We start from the raw sequence: 15623 nt of genomic DNA on the forward strand, positions 1-15623 counted from the left end.
AGATGATTTGTCATTCAATTCGTAGTAGCAAGATGATTTGTCATTCAATTCGCAACACTAAACGTTTATCCAGCCTTGACAGTGGAATCCTAAGCATGGTATCCATGCCTTGCCTGAATTCAGTGACTGAACTCATACAATTTGAACCTACATTATTTTAAATAATCATATTACCAAAACCTATACTTACATGTATCACTTAAAAAGTCACATCTACGTGTAATTACATACTTAGGCAAATTGTTCCTAAATCAGACTTCCGGGTCAGTTAAGTAGCAAGTATGTATGTGTGTGTGTATGTATGTGTGTATGCGTTTGTATGTGTGTGTGTATATTTTTTTACTTACACCAACAGTTGGTTAGTGGCAGATATCTATATGTTTGCAAAGTCTATGCTATACCACATCTAGATAAAATTTACATTTGTGGTATAAATACATATTATATAAAATTTACCATTTTAACTATTATTGTAAGTGTACAGTTCGATACTGTTAAGTGTATTCACAATATTGTGCAAACAGTCTCCAAAACTTTCATCTTGCAAAACTGAAATGCTATACATGTTAAACAAAACTCCCTATTTCTCCCTCTCCAACCCTGTGGCAACTACCATTCTACTTTCTGTCTCTATGAATTTGATTGCTGTAGATATTTCATATAAGTGGAATCATACAGTATGGTCTATTTTGTGACAGGTTTATTTTACTTACCACAGTGTCTTCAAGGTTCATTTGTGTTGTAGCATGTGTCAGAATTTCCTTTTTGATTTTCTGAATAGCTTATTATTTTTGTTCATTTTAGAGACATTTTCCAGCTCCTGAAAAGGTATTAACTATATCCCTGATGTAGTTATTGTATTAAGCCTGACAATAGTTTTTAATAGTATCAACTCACGTGTTTTTTTTAATTAGCTGATCGAAAACTGTGACATATGGATATCTTTTACTATACCTACCCATCAGGATATGCCATGTCTTAACTGGAAAAAAAAAAAAAAAGGTAACATCAAACACAAGAACCAGGAAGAATGATTTAATAGACATAGGGATGTTAGCATTTAGCACACAGATTATTTAATAAATCTCATTCATTTGCTTCCAAAATGTCAAAAGGCCTACTTTGGCAGACTCTTAAACCTCAGGTAGAGGCGTGGGTTGGTTGTTTTAAGGTTTGCATCAGGTAGGCGTCAGGTTCACACTCCATTCCTAAATCAAAATGAGTATTAGGTATCATTCATATTTATCAGTGTGTGAAAAGGAAAACTTTTCAAAATTCAATATTTGAGATACCCTTCACAATATTACTATGTACTTATGATTATCTATTATGTTAAAACTATGAATGGGCATGGCATGTGGTTACCACAACAATCTCGAAAGATAAATGCACTTATCTCCATCATATGGGTGATGATGATGAGGCATGGAGAAGTTAATTTACTTATGCTATCAGTTGGTTAGTGGCAGATGTTTGTTTTGCCACATCTAGATGGTTTTATAGAGGATAATGTAAACAACAATAGAAAAATTTTATATTACCCTAAGTTAATATTTTGAAAACCAGAGTGACTTTGCTGTACTCTCTAACAGCAAAGAGAGAGTAACAAGGTTAAGTAAACTGGTGTTATCACTAGGATGAAATACAACAGAATAACTAAAACTGTCAATATGTGGACAATGTCAATGAATGGAAATACAGGTTTAAAAAATGAGTAGAACACAAAATAATAAGAATGTAGTGTATAACCTAGATTCCTCCAACCCGAGGTATATCAGTCATGTATTAAAAATGACTTCAAAACTTAGTGGCTTAAAACAACAATCATATATTCAGTTCATAAGTATGCAGGTTGAGTGGGCACGGTCCTGCTGCTGTGGAACTGATTATCTTGTCTGTGCTTGTTCCTGAGTCTGTGATCATTTGGTGAAGTCTGGGATGGCCTCGGCTGGGATGACCCAACTCTGCTCCACGTGATCTCTTAACATCCAGGAGTATGGGGCAGTAAGTGTGGGTCCTGAGTATGTTCTCCTGGCAGAGGTAGGGATCTGAGGGAGAGTGACTTAGACTTCAAACTATCATTTCTGTACCATTCTATTCACCAGAGTAAGTCACAAGGCCAGTCTAGCTTCAAGGGGTGGACAAATAGACTTCATTGCTTTATAAAAGAAGGTGCAAAATTATATTACAAAGGGCATAGATATAGGGAGAGGTGTATGAAAGATTGAGCCCATTTTGGGGCAGTTTTTGCAATCACAAATTAACCAACATCTGAATTCTGCCTTCATTATTCTCTCGCTTTCCTTTTCATATAATTTTATATTTATATGTGTTCCTAAAAGATAAGTTTTAAATTTTAATTGTTTTGAGTTTACAAAGAGATTACATTGCTATATGTACTTTTTTGGGACTTACTTTTTCACATAATATTTTATTACTAAGAATCATTCATGTTGTGTGTTGCTATAGTTTATTTTTGCTTCTATATAGCATTCTATTGATTATATCACCACTGAGTTTTTAACATTCTTGTTGATGGGGATTTGGGTTGCTTATAAGTTTTGCTATTATGAATAAAGCTGCTATGGACAGTCTCCTAATGCAAGAGTTTCTCCTAGGCATATGCCATGCACTGGGGTATATCAGTGGTAAGTTATGTGAATGTTTAACCTTACTTTCAGAGTAGTTGAACCAATTTGCCTTCCTACTACTGAATAATAAAATATCTTTTGGCTCTACATCCCGTCTAATACTTGTACAATCAGAATTTATTTTTATTTTTGACATTCGAATATTTTAAAAGTGGCTTCTCATTATAGTTTTGATTTATGTTTCCTAATTATTAAAGATACTGAATTGAAAATCCCTTTGTATGTTTATTGGCCATATGTGTTTCTTTTTTGTCAAAAGCCTATTCATATCTTTTGCCCATTTTTACTGGGTTATTTGTGTTTTTTCTTACTTGTAAGAATATTGTCTTTATACCTGTTTCAGTTTTGTGTACTTCGAGTAGCTTCTCCCAGTTTGTAGTTTGTCTTTTCCCTTAAAGTGTCTTTTGACAGTCAGAATGTAAAATTAACTTGAGTATGAGGTTATTAGGAATCACAGAGTGGGTTATATTTGCTTTTGCTCATTTGTAAAGCGGAGATGCATGTTGTCCTCTCCTCCACACATTCCCTTGATGGCATGCTGGTATTTGAGGGGATGGTTAAGAATGGCAGATACCCCAAAGAGGCTCTGAAAATAACGGGAGAAGTTGGGAAAAATATTCTCTATTTAAAAAAAATTAATTTCTAAAATGAAAACATATTCTCACTGTTTTTCTTCAAATCATTGTAACACTTTTCTTTTTACATCTTTCAGTTTCAGCATTCCTAAACAATAAATCATTAAGCGGTGTCTTAAAAATATGAACAACTGATAAATAAATGTGTTAGAGAACTATATAATTCTGGCTTATCATGTTTATGAAATGAGAAATTGTACATAGATCTCTTCATGAAGGTAAAGAGAAAGAGGAAAACAAATGAGAAATTTCAGTTGGTTTCCATTATAATTATTTATAATATTTCAAAATAAAAAAATAGAGTTATTGGAGACTATAAAACCCTTATGACCATATCCCTTGATAAATACATTCAAACATTTAAAACAAGCAGATATCAAAATGCGTGTTTAATGTGTGTTATTATAAAGTGGACTGTAGATTAAAATTGCAAAACTCAAACCAGATTTAAAATGTACTGAGGACTCACTGTTTTTACAAATTTATCAATAAATTCTTTAAATTTTAATCTTTTGTTACTTTTTGTTTACAAGATACTCCTATAAAGTCTGTCAGATTATATCATTCTTAAGTTCGAAGAAAATGGATTTCTACATACATGTGAAGAAAACATGTTTCGACAATGTCATCAAGATGTAAATGTTGATGGTTATTTTGTGGATCATATGAATTTTGATTTTGTTTTCACAGCTTTACTATTTTAGCTTTTGTAGAAGATAGAAAAATGTTCTGAAGCTGTGTGCTTCTAAATTTGGTCCTTACTGACAGGGAGGGATTATTTGAAGCACCTGAAATCTGATATGGGCCTTGGAGAAAGGTACCACAAGATGATAGTATATATGATTACAAAGCAAAGAGGATTAGGAAGAGCAATATATTTTTGGAAAAAAGGGCAAGCACACCACTTGGAATGTTTTATCAAGAGAGGGATACAGAAGTGAAAAGTAATCCTTCTGCTTTATTTGGCATTATTGCTGTGTTCGATTTTAGTCTTTACATTTGGCAAAGAATATATGGAGACTCTGGAGAAGGTCCAGCGAAGATCAGCAAAAGTGATGTAAGGAGTGGGGACTAGCTCCTAAGAGAGGGCTCCGTGGGATCAGGACTGTTTAACTTGGAGAACAGAGTACTAAGGGGTGATTTAACTGTCTTCAAGTATTTGAAAGGTTATTATATGGAAGATGCAGAACAGATGTTCTTTACTTTCACAGGAGACCAAATAAAACAAAATACTTTTAAATTGTAGCAAGAGAAAAGTTCAGTTGGTCATAAAGATGGACATGACTGTAAAGGAAGGATTAAACATTGAAACAGGTAACTAAGGAATATGGGGAAGTTCAATCTTTGGAGATCTTTAAAACTAGGAATAGATAGCCATCTGCCTTGGATGGTTTGTCTTTCCACTCCAGTACAGGGACCTACCATGCATCTCTTTTTGAAACTCTTCTGACTCTGAGATTCTATGCATATTGTTTCTACTCTTGTGGAGTTATCTGGAAGACGGGAGTATTTATCCGAGGATAGATGCTAGTATTCAGCAGAGGCAGAGATCAGAGGGCTACCTGGTGCTCTCCTAAGCATCGCTGATCTCTTCCTAACAGAATAAGAGATACTGATTGGACCAGAGAGGCGAAAGTATTTCTTAACCGTTCATTTGTAGAATCTTAGTATATGTGTTCTTTCTTTTCTGAGCTTTCTGAAACTGTTATAAATCAGGAAATTATACTAGCTACTGTCAGGTGGAAGGTCAGGCATTGCACTAAATTATCTCATTCACAGGGAGGTGGTACAGTTCTCTTTTCACAGATAAGGAAACTGAGACTTAGAATACTTAATCATTAGCTTAAGGTCTTTCAATGAGTTAGTGACAAAAGCAGAATTCAAACCTTGGTCTTCTTGTCTCTTTTTTCTATTCTAAGGAAAAGTTTTATGTGTTGAGAAGTAGTCTCCATTGATACTGACATGTTTTTGTTAATATTTAGAATTAGAATGAGCTCCAAAAAGTAATAATCTCTATTAGGAAAACATAAGGGAATATGTATTTCATAAATGAGGACCAGGTTTGCAGTAAAATTTGGTGATGCTATGGGGTATATGTCATAATTAAGTGCTCCTGTCCACCAAAGCAGCATTGTATGTAATCAGAGATGGTTATTTCCTTTGGCTATTTGATGCATAATTAAGACAGTTCAACAGTGGCCTCATGAATTATAAAAGCTTTACAATTCAAATAAGCTTTGGAGTTTGAACATCCAGAGTTCTGAAAGGCACGAGTGACATGGGATATTGAAAACTTCCACAATTAAGTTAAACACAAAATAATAATATAACTACTTTAGAGGAAATTTAAATAGCCATTTGGTGCTTAATTCACTCATTAACTGTCCTCATTTAATCTTATTACTGCCTAAAGTTTGTTTAGAGCTAATCTGAATCATTGTACTTCTAGTAAGAAATATTTCTAAAATATCCAAATAGATAAAAGAGTTATAAACAATCTCTTTTTAAATTAAAACTTAGCAATTAACCTGCTACAGTATTTATCTTGTTTTTTTTTTTTTAAATGGTACTTTCCTTAATTTTTTATTCAATGAAGAAGTTTTTAAAACCTAGGGCTATGTATTATGCACTCTTAATTTGTGAAGGTAGTAGAAATGTGAATTCTTTCATCATTTTTTGCCACTGTTTTGTTGCTGTGATATCATCTGATCCTTGGGAAAGTTTATCAGGCAAAGAGCCCTTGAATGTTATTTTCTAGGATAAGATTTCTCTTTTCCCAATTTCTATTTGCATTTCATAATTTAGATTTCTTTCACTTCATAGTAAAGAGAGAGAACAATTATATATTGATATGATAATAATAGATAACATTTACTGAACACTCATTATCACTGCCCGCAGAGGGCATCATCTATGGTGTATTCTGTGCAGTGGTTTGCTTTCTTTATGACAGATATTAGTTTAAATGTTCTGCAGGTATTACCTCATCTAAGCCTCATAATCATCTTGTGAGTTTCAGAAGCTTTTTACTAGGCCCTTTTTATTGAATAAGAAACTGAGTCACAGAGAGATTACACAGGTCACCCAGCTAGCAAATGGAAGAGTTATTAATACTCAGGCAAACTCATTACAATGCTTTTAGTCTCATATGGTGCTGCTTCTGTATTTGAGAGGACTTGCCTATGCAAAATCTTGTAATGGGCATTTCAACTGCCCCAAGCTTTCTGATTAATAATCTTAATCAACATTCACTTCTTTTTGCTTATTAAATTAGTCATAAAACCTTTGCAGTTCAAACAAATATATGTTCGTTATAAGCTACTACTAATTAAATGTGCTTTGCATAACACATTTTGAGATAAAATTAAGTATGGAAAAGTCCCTTCCATTAAGGAACTTACAGTTCAGAGTAACACATAAATTCAACTAAATATATTGCATAAAGCAGGATGTGCTAACTAGTACAAGAAAAGTATAAACAACATATTCCAGAAGCACAGGAGAAAGAGAGATTCGTTCTGATTTGGCAAGTATAGTGCCATGGACCTTGCTTTCTGGAGAGAGAGGCTAAAGGATTTGTATTAAATAGAATAACTGTGAGCCGTGTAGGCACAATGTCCAGTATGAGAAATAGGGACATTCTTTCTAGCCATTTTTTTCCCATTGAGGATTCTAAGGAATGAATGAGCAACATGTAACTTTGCTGGATTATGAACATCAGGAAATGGCACCTTGACACACACACATATTTACCCATCTGTCTATTCATTCTCTTATCAAATCTCTGGTTAATCTCAGTTAATTGGGGTCATGATTGTCTTCCTTAATGGGAATGCATTTTTCAGCCTCCAGATTTAAAATGGAATATTGCAGTGTTTAAGAGTCAAAATTATATTATTAATATTTGTGTATTAAAGAAGAATCTGTTCATATTTATTATTATATCTGCTTAAAAGGAGTAAATTTTAGTTCTTTGGAGTAATAGCCTAGTAACTTCAAATTAAAATGTGTAATTGAGCAATTGGTTTCAATTTGCGATTTTTAAATTTTTTTTTGATTAAAAAAATTGCATTTTGGGGGTAACTGGTTAATGACATCGTGTAATTTTCAGGTGTACAACATTATTATTTGACATCTGCGTGCTGTATTGCATGTTCACACCTGAAGTTTAATTTCTTTCTGTTGCCATTTGAACCCCTTTACCTGTTTAGCTCTACCTCCATCTTCTTTCCCCTCTGGTAACCACCATTCTGTTGTATCTATGGGTTTGTTTTTGTTTGTTTTGTTTATTACTTTTTGTTTTATATTCCACATGTGAGTGAAATCACCAGTTTTTGTCCTTTTCTGTCTGACTTATTTCACTTAGCATAATACTGTCAAGATCCATCTATGTTGTTGCAATGGCAATGCTTCATCTTTTTTCATGAGCGAGTAGTATTCCAGTGTGTGTGTACTCCACATCATTCTCAAGTCATCCATCTGTGAACATTTAGGTTGTTTTCATGTCTTATCTATTGTAAATAATGCTGCAGTGAACATATGGTATGTATATATTTACAAATAAGTGTTTTGATATTTTTCAGGTAAACATTCAGAAAAGGAATTTCTGGGTCAAATGGTAGTTCTATTCTTATTTTTTTTGAGGAACTTCCATACCGTTTACATAGAGGTTGCACTAATTTACATCCCCACCAACAGTATATGAGGGTTTCCTTTTCTCTACATTCTCTGCAACACTTGTTATTTATTGTCTTTTTGATAATAGCCATTCTAACAAGTGTCAGGTGATACTTCATTGTGGTTTTGACAAATTGTGGTTTTATGTATAAATGTTTCTAAATTTATATATTGTATTAGAACACTTAAGAGAACCTAAGATTGCTCTTTTTATGTTTAAACTTAATGTATAAAAATTACTTAAGTTCTTAAAAATTTTTTATCCAGTAAGACAATTGAAGTATTTAAAAAGTAAATCAAGTATATTGAATTTATGAATACATTTTAATATGTTTAAAGGTATTTAATTTTGTAAATAGAACCCAGTGTCAATCAGTTTGCTTAAATACACTCTTAAAAATTTCTAGGTTTATAACTAAGGTTAATCAGCAGAATTTAAAGGCTAGAGAAGACGTTGATTTGAATCTGAATAATCTTGTTTGCATTCCAAAGCCACCTATGTATTGACATCAATAATACCGGTAAAAGTCTAATTGGAATGGGTTTGAGAGACAACAGGAGGAGTTGAATTGAACTGTGAAAGAGTTTCCTGGACCCAATTGTAACATGTGCATGGAGGCTTTCCCACACCAACAAGCAATTCTAAGTCACCAGGAGAGTGTCTGAGAATGCATCTCAATTCTGGCACTGTATATCTGGAGATAGCATCATATTCTACAGGTAAAGAGCTCAGTCCCACAAGGTCACCCTCCATTTCAGACACCAATCATAAACCCACTTTGTTACCTGTGCTTCTGCCCAACTGGCTACAAATTGTAGGTTCCAAAGATCCCCTCCAATTTAGGATGCCAGTTGCAAGTCCAAGTTGTTATCTGTGCTCTGACCAACTGGCTATAAGTGAGAGGTTCCCACAACCTCCTTCTTGGGTTCTATTAATTTGCTAGAATGGCTCACAGAACTCAGGAAAACCCGGTTACTCACTAGATTACCAATTTATTACAAAGGATATTAAAAGGTATGAATCGACAGTCAAATGAAGAATCAAAAGCCAGATGAACAAAATAGGGCAAGGTCCTGAACACAGGGGCTCCTTTTGTCCTGGAGCATGGGGCCTGGCAAAGTGGCAAATGGAAGCGATCTGGTTCTACATTGCTCTTCAAAAGGACCTACAAGCTGTCCTTTTTTTTTTTTTTTTTTTAATGCAGGCTTCATTATGTAATCATGGTTGACTAAGTCATTGGCCATTGACTACTAATCCAAACCTAAGCTTCTCTCCACTCCCTGGAAATCTGGGGGGTAGGACTGAGAGTTCCAACCCTCTAATCATGTGGTTAGTTCTGTCAGGGACCAATTCTCATCCTTAGATGCTTTCCAAACGTCACCTTATTAGCATAACAAAAGATTTTTATTGCTCCAGGAAATTCCAAGAGTGTTAGGAGTTCTGTGCCAGAAATGGAGACAGAGATAAAATATATGTTTTTTATTGTAAATCACAGTATCACAGATATCAGCATAGATCCAAGTGTAGACTCAGACATTAATTTACTTAGGCATTAACTGTGGTGTTAGCCGTGGCTTTGATGCCTCACCCTTAGATGATTGTGCAAGCAGCAGGCATTTTTGAGACGGACCAGAGTAGAAGATAGCAAGACTGTGCGAGCTCACCTGTGATAGCTCGTAGGGTGGGATTCAGAAACTGGAGATGTTTGCAGCTGTGCAGACAGGTGCTAACACCTGCAAATGTAGCTTATTGCATATAGTAAAATCCTGTTTGTACATTCAGACTTCTGAGCCTGAAACTTACTCAATGCAAATAAAAAAGAGGAAGGAAAATCTGGGACAATGAAGGGACTAAGAAACTGGAGGAACTGTGTAGAATAGATACAGAGATTTTGGATGAAAGAAACAAGCCCATTTTATAGCTGGGTTTCATGAGGCATCAGAATCCAGGACCTCAAAAGTCAGAAACGAAGTTTACTTGCTTGTCTCTGCAGAGTCTCATAGTCACTGATTTCTGCTTTTATCTGCATATCTGTCATTCTCTTTTGTTTTTAACTACAAACCTGCTTCTGTTTCTCTGTGGTTATGCCCTAAAATGACTGTTGCAGCCTTATAGGCCTGGCTGTTCAAGCAATCAGAAACTGATAAAAGTTGTTAGTCACAACTGCAAATTTCCAGCAGAAAAAAATGTGATCGACTTAGATCCAATTACTTCTGACTAAGGGAACAGCCTATGGTCCATTGTCTTCCTAACAAGCATAAATATCTTCTCTTAAAGGCAGATGTTAAGTTTTTTTTCCCCCTTCAGCAGAGTCTTTTTGCAAATGAAATCACAAGTGCAACTCAGGAAGATAAAACAAATGCAGGTGGAATGCTGTGGCTTAAGTATTGTCAAGGGGCATAGAACCTCCCTGCCCCATCCTCTGTCTGAAGAATATGTATTATATCCTAATAGGTTCCATCTTCTATTTCTAGCCCTGCCCCAGCCCCCAGCATCCATAAGAAACTACTCTTGGGATACCTTAAAGGAATTTCATCTTTCTTGACCTATTTATTTTAATTACATGTACTTTTCATTTTGACATATATATTTTATGTGAATAGTTTCATTAATCTGCGTGTCAAGGGCCATAAAGAGTGAGGCTTGGCCTTTTTGGTTCACCATTGTGACCCTGCCAACCCAGGCCAGTGACTGGAATGCAGATGTGCTGAGACAGTAGTGGTATTGAATGAACATGGATAAATTAACGGAGTTATGAAGACAAGGACCATGTCGCACTTTAAAAAAATTCATGTAACCAAAGTGTAGTGGTTGTGCAATAAATATTTGCTAAATTAAGTCAATTTAGAAATGAAAATATAACTCTACCATTAATACTACTTGGTAATATTATAGTTGTGGTCTTAACAACATAGCTAGTGAAAATTTGCCAGTTTTTCTGGATTAGCTAATGTGTGGTTCAGGCCTAAAACATGAATTAAGAGACTTAGAAGTTGCTACTAATTTTTTGTTTCTGAATTTTTCCCAAATAAATCTATACTGCAAAGAAGGCCAAACAAAAATATTTTTATAAACATTTACCACACATAAAAATTACTGCCACTTGTATAGTGGATTACTAATTTGTATATACAGTAATCCTATCTCAGCACATTAAATCTGAGTGAAATAAATTTTTAAATTTTACTTTTTATATATATTACATTATGTTATATTAATGACTTTATATTTTATAGGAGTTTTAAGTTCACAGCAAAATTGAAAGGGAGATATAATTTCCTCTATACCTCCTACCCCTACACATGCATAGAATCACCCACTATCACCATTCTTCACTACGGTGATACATTTGTTACAGTTGATGAACCTACATTGACACATCATCGCTCAAAATTTATTGTTTACATTATGATTCACTCTGAACATTGTATATTCAGCGGGTTTGAACTAATGTATAATGACATATATCCTACAGTATCCTACAGAGTCTCTTTTCACTGCCCTGAAAATCTCTGTGTTCTGCCTATTCATCCATTCCCCCGCAGCCCCTGGCAACCACTGATCTTTTCACTGACTCCATAATTTTGCCTTTTCCAGATGTCATATTATTATAATCATACAACAGTATGTACCTTTTTCAGATTGGCTTCTTTCACTTAGTAATTTGCATTTAAGTTTTCTCTGTGTCTTTTCATGGCTGGATAGCTCATTTCTTTTGAGTGCTGAATGTTTCATTGTCTGGATGTACCACAGTTTATTTATTCATTCATCTACTAACGGACATCTTGGTTGCTGCTAAGTTTTGACAATTATGATTAAAGCTGACAATTATGAGTAAAAATCATGTGCATATTTTTGTATGGACCTAAGTTTTCAGCTCTTTTGGGTAAATGCCAAGGAATACAATTGCTAGATTATATGGTAAGAGTATGCTAAGTTTTGCAAGAAACTGCCGAATTGTCTTCCAAAGTGGCTGTACTGTATCATTTTGCATTCCTACCAACAATGAGTGAAAGTTTCTATTTCTTCATATCTTCATCAGCATTTGGTATTGTCAGTATTTTGGATTTTGGCCATTGCAATAGGTGTGTAGTGGTATCTTATTATTGTTTTAATTTGCATTTTTCTGATGACATATGTGGAACATCTTTTCATATGCTTATTTTACATCTGTATATCTTCTTTGGTGAGATATCTGTTAAGGTCTTCAGCCTAGTTTTTAAATCAAGTCATTTGTTTCCTTGTTGTTTTAAGAGTTCTTCTTATATTTTGGATAACAGTTTTTTATCAGATGTGTCTTTTGCAAATATTTTCTCCAAGTCTGTAGTTTCTTCTCATTCTGTCTCTATTGGCTTTAAACATTTTTTTTTCCTTGAACATTTTTTCTGTTCATAGTTTAGCAACAACTTTAGCTTCACATTATTGTCACAAATGATAACCAAATGGCTTATCTAAATAACAAAAATTATAAAACTATTGCAAGCCAAGTCAATGTATGTATAAAGTTAATATAAAACAACTGTACTGTACATATGTATTTTGTGCCCTATTAGAAATATGCCAAAATAACAAGATTTATTAAAGAATGTGATCTTTGGGCAAAGGGGGACAAAGAAGAGTCATATCATCATAAATTATTAAAAAATAAATTGTAGGTGAAAAGAAATCTACGTACAATTTTAACCAAATAAAGGAAGACTGAGCTGGGGAGTACATTGTTAGAATTGATGGCAGTTCAGGAAAATACATTTACCATTCCATCACAAACTTGTTTAGTACTAGCTCAGCATTAGGCTCTCCAGGCATTTTGTTATTTTCCCACTAAGTTTTTAAAATGGAACACAGACTATTATACTGATATTTAATCTGACAGCAAACAACAGAAGAACAAGTGTAAGAACAATTGACTTCAGGCCATCTTGATACTCCCCCAAAAAGAGGCAAAATGAATCATTATGACACAGTATTCAAGCAGCACTGTATTATCTAATGTGATTCATAAAACAAGTAAAATTTTGTAATTTCAATGGAAAAAGCCATAGTATTTGAAAATTAAGAATGGTTTGATGCTGATTTTTTACCAAAGTGATACTTCATGCCATTAAGCTGCAACAGATTCCAAACTCAAATTTACTTGCATCACCTCAGTTTAATAATCCAATAAATGACCCCCCCAAAACAAACAAACAATGAAAACAGCATCATATGCACAGCAACTTTGTTTGGCTTCCTCTAGGTAAAATCATCAGTTTTCCCATAGTAATAGAAACCCAGTTGTAGAATCAGATTGTGAATCCATTTCAGATAATTATTTATTTAGACTTTTAACTTCATGACCTATCTCAATAGAAAGAGTTTTTAAAGCAGTTACTTTGTTTCTCAGACTTTCAGCAAGGCTCTCATTTTTTTCTTCACAGACACTATATACACTATTAGCGTAGTTACGGTTCCCACAGTTGCCAGGAGGTTCTCCTTCTCTCAGGCCTGCACATCTCATCCTGCCAGAGGAGGGAGGACGCAGGTGGAGGAGTGGGCAGGAGGGGGCCAGAGATCACCTGGACCACACCTTCAAGCCTAGGGCCTGGTAAAACACCAACTCCTTCCCCACGAAGCACCACGCGTCAGTAGGGTCTCTCTACTGGCTTTTTGAAAAAACGTTCTTTTAAAAAAGTTGCTGAAGACAAGTACAAATTGTCATCAGTATGAATGCTAGAAAACCAGTTGATATGCATATTTTAGGAGCCCTGACAGACACCCTAAGGTTATTAAAAATTATATCAGAAACGTCGAATTATGGTATGTCTTCATGATGGTCCATTTGATTTTGCCATTTAAAATTGCGGGTTTGCTGCATATGTTAAGACTGTGTTCTGATTGTAATTTACCTCGTACATATTTTCATTTATATACATATATTATTTTTTTGTTAGGTTTTGACAAAGTACCTACTATCCTTTCCTCGAAGATTCGTAATTTAGGACATGTAGCTGAAAATGTGATAAAAGCAGACATAGATAATACAGAATCTCATAGGTATAAATGGCAAGGTTACGTTTTTGTGTGAAATTATAAATCTGCACATTTTTGCCCATCAGAAATAAAAGAAATATAGCAAGTTTCTCTATGACATTTTAAGATCTTTCCATAAACTTTATCCCATCAATCACTGATTTGGGTAAAATGAAGACAGTTCTCAAAAGATGCTGTTATAATGAGCAACCCAGTTTATATGTAAATGTTTTATAAACTGCATCATTTTGTTATAATTATTGACTTAAAAATTAATTTATAATGATCTCCCATGGGTAGATGTTAAAGCCAGGGATTTGGTAGAGGCTCATAACATTGACATTTGGAAAAGGAGAGCACCGGGGCAGGAGTTCTATCACAACCGCTTACCGTCATCAGTAAAATAGTCCCGTCCCGGGACATGAGATCGAGGATGAACGCACTGATGTCCTCGTGGTGGCTCTAGGTCGTCCTTGAGGTGGTACTCTGTGTGTGTGTGTGTGTGTGTGTGTGTGTGTGTGTGTGTGTGTATTTTCTATATTGACGATAGTAGGTCATTTTTACTATTGCAGAAGGATTAGTTTCACATATGAGTGGCAGTTTGAGATCCAGTTGTATTTAATATTCCATCACATTGAAGGGTGTTGCCAGTGCTTGCACCCGAGATGCAGGGTGATGTGTTGTGATGTAGAGAGGTTTCCACACTTGTCTCTGCCCTGAGATTTTTATGTCCTCTTTTCTTCTCACTAAAACACAGTGGTTTTGCTTCTCTCTAGCTCAAAAGCCCTTGACAGCTTTCCCTCACCCATTGCTTCAGGCTGCTTTTCCTATTTAATTCCCTGGCCCCTCCCCTTCATATTGACTTTCACCAAAACCAACTGCTCCCTGTGCTTCACATGGGCTTTGGACTGCCCTGTTTCTTGACCTTTTCAAATTCTTTTGTTTGTTCATTCTTTGAATAGTTATGTGTTGGGGCCTGCTCTGTGCCTGGTACAGTTTTTGTTCTTCTCACTAAGATGACTTATTTCTTCATTTCCTCATATGTAATCCTATTCATTATTCAAAGCCCAGCTGAAACGCTTCTTGAAACCTTCCTTGATACACCTTGATAGCCCTATTCGCCGTTCTTCTGGGATCTCATGACATAATATATTATCTGTATTTTTTAAATGACAAGTCACATTCAGTTTTGCATTATCATTACTTATGTAAGGTTTTTAGAACCTCTATTAGATTGTAGTCTCCTTGAGGACACAGACTGTGTTTTGGTCCCTCTGCTTCCCCCATAATCCCTAGAATGGTACTTTATAGATTTTCATAAGCATTTGTGGAATAAATAACTAAAATTAAATTTTAAGTCAGTTTAAATTCAAACTGATTTCTATGTTGAAAAATTAGGAAACCAGTATATCTAGTACTTTATAACATTTTGTGGTCTTGGTATAGAAGCTTTCTAAATAACTAGGATTACTGATTACTTATCTTATATCCCCATGAATTTTTATTTCCCTCTATCTTGTCTTCCCCTTACTTAAAATGTTTAGATAATAAAGTTAAGTAGGAAAAAAAAACTATAGAAAATAATTCAATATAGGCCAAATCGAGTTTTGAACCTAGGTTCCCCAAACTTTGTGGAGAGGGGAACTCCAT

At 34.7% G+C, this 15623-nt stretch overlaps 1 protein-coding gene and 1 pseudogene across 4 annotated transcripts in view; one reads left to right on the forward strand and one right to left on the reverse strand.

Annotated features, from left to right (window-relative positions):
* CFAP299 (cilia and flagella associated protein 299) overlaps nt 1-15623 on the forward strand; it is a 528622-nt gene that overhangs the window by 29176 nt on the left and 483823 nt on the right. The window lies entirely within an intron of this gene.
* LOC120588261 (BET1 homolog) lies at nt 12577-13461 on the reverse strand (annotated as a pseudogene).

This window comes from Pteropus medius, unplaced genomic scaffold (genome assembly GCF_902729225.1).
Source record: "Pteropus medius unplaced genomic scaffold, Ma_sr-lr_union100, whole genome shotgun sequence".
NCBI lineage: Eukaryota > Metazoa > Chordata > Mammalia > Chiroptera > Pteropodidae > Pteropus > Pteropus medius.